This window comes from Nelumbo lutea, chromosome 2, assembly GCF_056320005.1.
Source record: "Nelumbo lutea isolate HS-2025 chromosome 2, American lotus-T2T, whole genome shotgun sequence".
Classification (NCBI taxonomy): Eukaryota; Viridiplantae; Streptophyta; class Magnoliopsida; order Proteales; family Nelumbonaceae; genus Nelumbo; species Nelumbo lutea.
This window is the reverse complement of record NC_142685.1, coordinates 55,733,549-55,739,548: the sequence shown is the minus strand read 5'-3', so window position 1 is coordinate 55,739,548 and position 6,000 is coordinate 55,733,549.

Here is a 6,000-nt window from a genome sequence, read left to right as displayed (position 1 = left end):
TTCAATAGCTCAAATGATGAAATTACTTTAGCAAAAATAAAGGGAGTTCATCATACTCAGAAGAAGGAAGAAACTTTCATTGTCAAAAAAAAAAAGAAGAAGAAGAAAGAGCAGAAAAGGAAAATAACAAGTGCAGTAACCGAGCTAAACAGCTCGGGAAAGGTTTGATCATCACAGGGCTCAATCGCCCAACCGAAAAACTTGTGAAAGATCGGGTTTACGGCACCCGGAAGCCACAGAAGCCCAGAGAAATGCCACCTCAAGGATCCGCCTCCTCATCCTCCGGAGAGTCAAGCTCCTCTTCATCCGCTTGGTCAGACCCTTCATAGTAATGCCGTCAAGGTTGAGCCCAGAGAACTTCTTCCGAACCAGCCACCGGCAGAGCTTAAACCCTGAGCGGTACGAACCCGAACCATAATCCGCCTGGAGTTCATGAAATTCCTGGGAGTCTTTAAAATCCCAGACCGCTTTCTCTCGCTCAACCTCCACCATCTGACCAAAGTTTTGGGTCCGATTCAGAAGAGTGGACTCCAAGTCCCGCACCTGCTGCCTGAGGAGCTCCCTCTCCCCCACCATCCTCGATGATTCCTCCCTATAGCATGCGTTCTCTTCAGTAAGCCAAGTGATTTGAGCCTCCTAGTTGTGGACGAGCAGCACTTGAGACTCGCTCCCCTTGCGGGTGTGATGGAGCTCGCCCCGGATCTGATCGAGCTCGACCTGGAGCTTCTAGTTGGCAGCACGTTGGTTGAGGGCGTCGACGCAATGGATGCGCATCTGGAGAGCCATGGTATGGATGGTGGAATTTACCTATCGATGAAAAAGAAAATCAGAAGACAACGGAAAATGGCAAAACAAGAGAGAAAAAGGGAAAAAGGTCACTTACCACCATGCAGTGGGCAGAGGCGAACGCGGAGAGATCCACGGGCTCCATGTTTCCCCACTAAGCGATCTCGTCATTATTGATTGCCTTCCGACTCCTCCGGTGAGCTACCAGATAATCGTTTACCCCTTCCCAATTTCCCACTGAGAACCGTGGGTAAGGACAGGCTGAAGGGGGTTAAAGGTGATCTCCCCCGGTTGAGAGAGCTCGCTTCCCCCAAGGTTAATCCCACTAGTCCCCTTAGGAGGGAGCATTGGAACCTCGGGCGAAGGAGAGGGCAGGACTGGCTCGGTAGACCCGAACTCAGTGCTTTCCGAAGGAGGGATCTGGTCGGGGCGCTTGCTCTTTACCTAGCGTCTCTGGCTGCACGAAAGAAGGTGGCACGAATCGACACTAGACATGATGGCTGCCAAAAGACCACAAGATATTAGTCCAACAAGAAACAAAATACATGTGTACACAATAGTCACAAGACACTACGCGACCTAAAAGGCCAACCTACCTGGGCTCAAGCCTACCTGCACAAGCTTCTCCTCGGCCAAGTAGTCCGAGCAAAGGAAGCCTACCGATGCCCAGGATAGCATCGTTTTCCGAATCTCAGGGTTCAGCTCGGCCCTGGGGTCCTAGATGGTGCTCCTCCAAGCAGTGGGAAAGGGCCACCCCTCGGGGTTACGGACCACAAAGTAGTCCCGCTTCTAGGCGGGAATCTTATTCGGTAGCTCGTAACCCCAGGAGCAGCATTCTTTATACAAAGGATAGAGACGAAAATGTCAAGGTCCAAATGGAGGCAGTACTCATGACACAGGAATATAGTCCCAACCATGTTTCGAACGGCGTTGGGATGAAGCCGGTCAATAGTGACGTTGAAGTGATTTAGCACCTCCACTATCAAGGGGTGCAGGGGAAGGTGCAGGCCAGCCTTGAGTTGTTCCTGAAAGATTACTATGTCATTGGGACCATGCTCCCAAGGGAAGTTGCCACTAGGGAGGTTGTAAACCAGGTCCCCAGGGAGGCAAAAGTAGAGGATCAGAGACCTCAGTCTCTCCGCTGTCATTAAGGAAGGGCCAAAGGTATCAGGCTCCCTCCCCCTAGAAGTAGACGCCATGTCGCCAAAGGCCTCCCAAGCCTCCGGGATCTGCTCCCAGGCTCCTCCCGAGCTCGAGGGAGCATCATCATCCTGGCTATCGCCCCTGTGATAGGTATGGCGTGGGTACCCAGACATGGCTGACGGCGATTGGGACTCAATAGAGTAGACGGAATGGAGCAGACTAAGGAACTCGAGTAGACTAGGTGAAGTACGTGACCTCAGAATCCAAAGACAGCAAGATGGCGTGGAAGGAGATAGGGCCCGAGGGGGCCCCTATTTATAGTCCCCATCCTTTCAAACTGACGGCCTAGATCAAAGCAGATCCAACGGTCCACCGGCACCCTGACCACACGCCTTCTGAAAATTGAAGGCAATTGGCGGCACATCTTCCACGATTAAGGTAGTCGCAATCGAATGACGTTCGGAACTAAAGGCCACCTCAGCATGTTTTTGGAATCCAAAAAATCAAAGGAGTAAGAAGATCTCTTGATTCCCGCAAATGCATTTAATGGGGATGGTCAATCAAGTTTGAATTTCGGTCAAATTAGTTCATCGCGCTTCATAAACTCCCCGCGCTAAGGCGATGCTCTTAGCCCGAGGAGTGGGGGCAATTGATGAAGGATGATTTGACCCGACCTATGAAACGGCGACACGTGGACGCTAACTCAACGTAAGTGACAGCTCAACATTGTGGTCCAGTACAACTAAATAATGGGCCCATAAAGCAGTTCGCTACATCGTAGCGAGCTAAAGGAGGGGCTCACCACAACACGAGCTCCGAGTTCCCCGAGCTACCTCTAAAGGGATATTCCGAGGCAACTTTAACTTGCGAGCTAAGAAAACCAACTTCTCTGAGCTCCCAAACAAACAAGTCATCCCGAGGACCAATTCTACAAAGGGTACTCCTGAAGTATTCCAAGCTCGCTGTAAAGTAGCTCGTGAGTGGGCCGATTGAGAATTCCTTAGGAAGCTTCTATTTAACAGGTCGTACCAGTCAGACTGTGCCACGTCCCTAACTGATGGCGCAGTCCATGTCCTTTCAACAGTCTGCGCCCACGTCTCTCAGTAGGCGGAGGCATGCCTGTCACTTTGGAGACGTGTCACTCGCCCGAGTAAGGAGTACATCACAACGGCCACCAACGCAGCCTTGGCAGGTAACGGTTGTGGCAAGGGCCCAGTGGCGGTTATGCCCGATCTCGCAAGAGCGCCCCTATAAAAGCCCTCAGGGCAGAGGAGAAACTTCTTCTGAAAAAAGCCTCTAATCTCTCGGATATATTGATAAAGCGCGACCTCCACTCTTAGCCTTCGTTTTTCTCTTTACTTCCCGTACACAATAGTAACTTAAGCATCGGAATATTCCCACCGGGTAAATCCTCGGGAATCCTTCCTTTCATCTTCTCAGGTGCCGCTCGTTGCCAACAAGGAGCCAGTCAGCAGCTAGCTAGAAATGCCCGGATCGTACTACATCAAGTAGTATTAAACAGAAAGTGTTATTGTTGCTCCAAGAAACGTACTACCTGACATCAATGTTTCCAAACAAAAAAAAAAAAAACACCATCATAAAACCGTACTTCCAACTCACACATCAGAAAAGAGTATTGTATATATAACTTCTATGCCAAACATATAATTAAAATATGAAATTATTTTGATTCAGTTGTAAGGGTTCATATATGCCAAACATATATCATTAATGATAATAGAAATTCCTTTTTGATAAATAAATGATAATAGAAATTGAAGTAAGGTTATCTTAAGAGTTCAAATAAACGAATCCATTTATAATTTTCAATTTCATTTCAGATTTGCTTTCTGATGGACAGTGAACAGTAAAACCTGACCTTGTGCCTGCCACAATTTTCATTTTCATCATACATCGATTCAATTATTGCTAGCTGTTGAATTTTAAGATGAATAAATGAGAGACATTATTCCAAGTTTCTGAACTCACATTAAGGACGAAGGACAAAAGTTCACATGGGTCAGGGCCCAATTACCTCCTTAACCCGAATTATAGAATCCAACGATATTGCAGGTTGTAATTTTCCAACCCGTGCTTGACCTAATATATAAAAACGTAGCTGCATCCATCAAATAACTTAGGCCTCCTTTGGTTCATGGAATAAGGGTCTGAAATCAGATTCGCAATGGTCTATTCTGATTTCAACTGTTTAGTTGGGTAGAATCGGAATTTTATTCATGTTTTTGCTGGAATGGCATTCCCTCATTTGAGGGAATGATCATTCCGTGCTTTTCCCTTGGGAATAAAATCTCATTCCTGTTGTTTTTAATTTTCATTCTTATTCCTGTCTAAATCAAACAGATTATGGGAATGGATCATTCTCATTTCGGTTCCAATTCTGACTGCAAGGATCCGTTTGTAGTTAGAATCGAAGTCGGAATCGGAATGGTCCATTCTCATAATCTATTTGGTTCAGACAGAAATGAGAATGGGAATTAAAATCAGCAGGAACGGAATTCCATTCCCAAGGGAGGGATAGAGAATAGCCACTCCCTCAAATGGGAGAATGGCATTCCATCAGAAATGGAAATAGGAAGGAAATTTCAATTCTACCCAACCAAACAGTTGGAATCGGAATAGCCCATTCCAATTCCGATTCCAAACCCCTATTCCTGCAAACCAAACAGACCCTTAAACTTTTAGGTTGAACGATGTATATATGAGACATTGTTTATAGAAACATCAAACTAACATTTCAGGTATTAACAATAATGGTACCAAACACTGAATTTTACCTCTACTGCAACGGAGAGCCAACAATGTAGCTGTTTTTCCCTAATGTGGGCCATTTTATTGATATTTTGATCTACACAATTATATTCTTACCATGAATTTGGGACCAACGAAAGTGGAATCCGGATTTTGTCCCTGCAAAAATGTCCTCACAGCACTTTACAGCATGTATTGGCAACATCTTCCAGAAACAAAAATATAGGGAGATGGTTCCAATACAGAGTTGTGAAAACTGTGTGAAGACCATTTGTGTCATGAAAATGTGACACAACAAAGGGGTACTTGTGTGGACAAATGGTAATAGCCAAAAGGGTCCGGGCGCTTTAACCAATTGGTTGTTGTTACTTGCCAGGTGGCATCAATGCCAATACTTGGTGGGTTCCACAGACACGAGCTGGACCCCTTACAGAGACAAAATGATTACTAAAGTAGATCCAGTTACCAGAAAATATCCCCTTACTAGGACCCTTTTTTATCCCAGTTGGTCCCAAACTCCCAATGCCCCATTATTATAAGATCAAAGATTTGACACCTACATGCTTGCTTTGCAACGCTGATTAGTCCCTCTCACCATTTGTATGCCAAGGGGAGTAAATGTAGGTACAGCGTACAGAATTGTGCCTTTCTTTGTGTCTTTTCCTTGACCAGAGACAAATCTGGAGGAGGCAAAAGGTGATAGAATGTGCAGTTGCACGGTTGGTAATTGTGTACAATAGCTAGCTGTCAATGGTCGGATCTGGGTCGGGAAAGTGTGGATCAATCCAGAACCGTTTATCGGTTTTACATGATAGAATCAGAACCGAACCAATCATAAATCGGGATAAACCGGTTAGACCAATTTCTGATTGACATATATAATTACCTATGATAAAAACAATTTACAACTTCATTTTTATAATATTAGAAGAGTCTTGTGCGATGTATAGGCTTTGTTAAAAGATCACCATTTTTTACCAAGAATTATTACAGGTTTCCTAATAAAAAATAAACCAAATCGGTTGAGTATCCCGTGTTTTATTTTTTATTTTTTTAAATAAAAAATACAAAGTTCTAAAGGGTATCGAAGCAAGAGAGAGTAGGTTGACATGGACAGCTGCATTTTAGAATGAGTGAATTGTTTATACGTTGATAAAACAAGTGTTTTTAGGGCTTTCAGAACAGCAAAAACCGGTACTGGCCCAATTATTAATCATTGGGGACAAAACCATAAAACCAGAACCAACATAATTAGTTCTGTCGGATAGACCCGACCCATTGACGGCTCCAGTTTGTGAATGT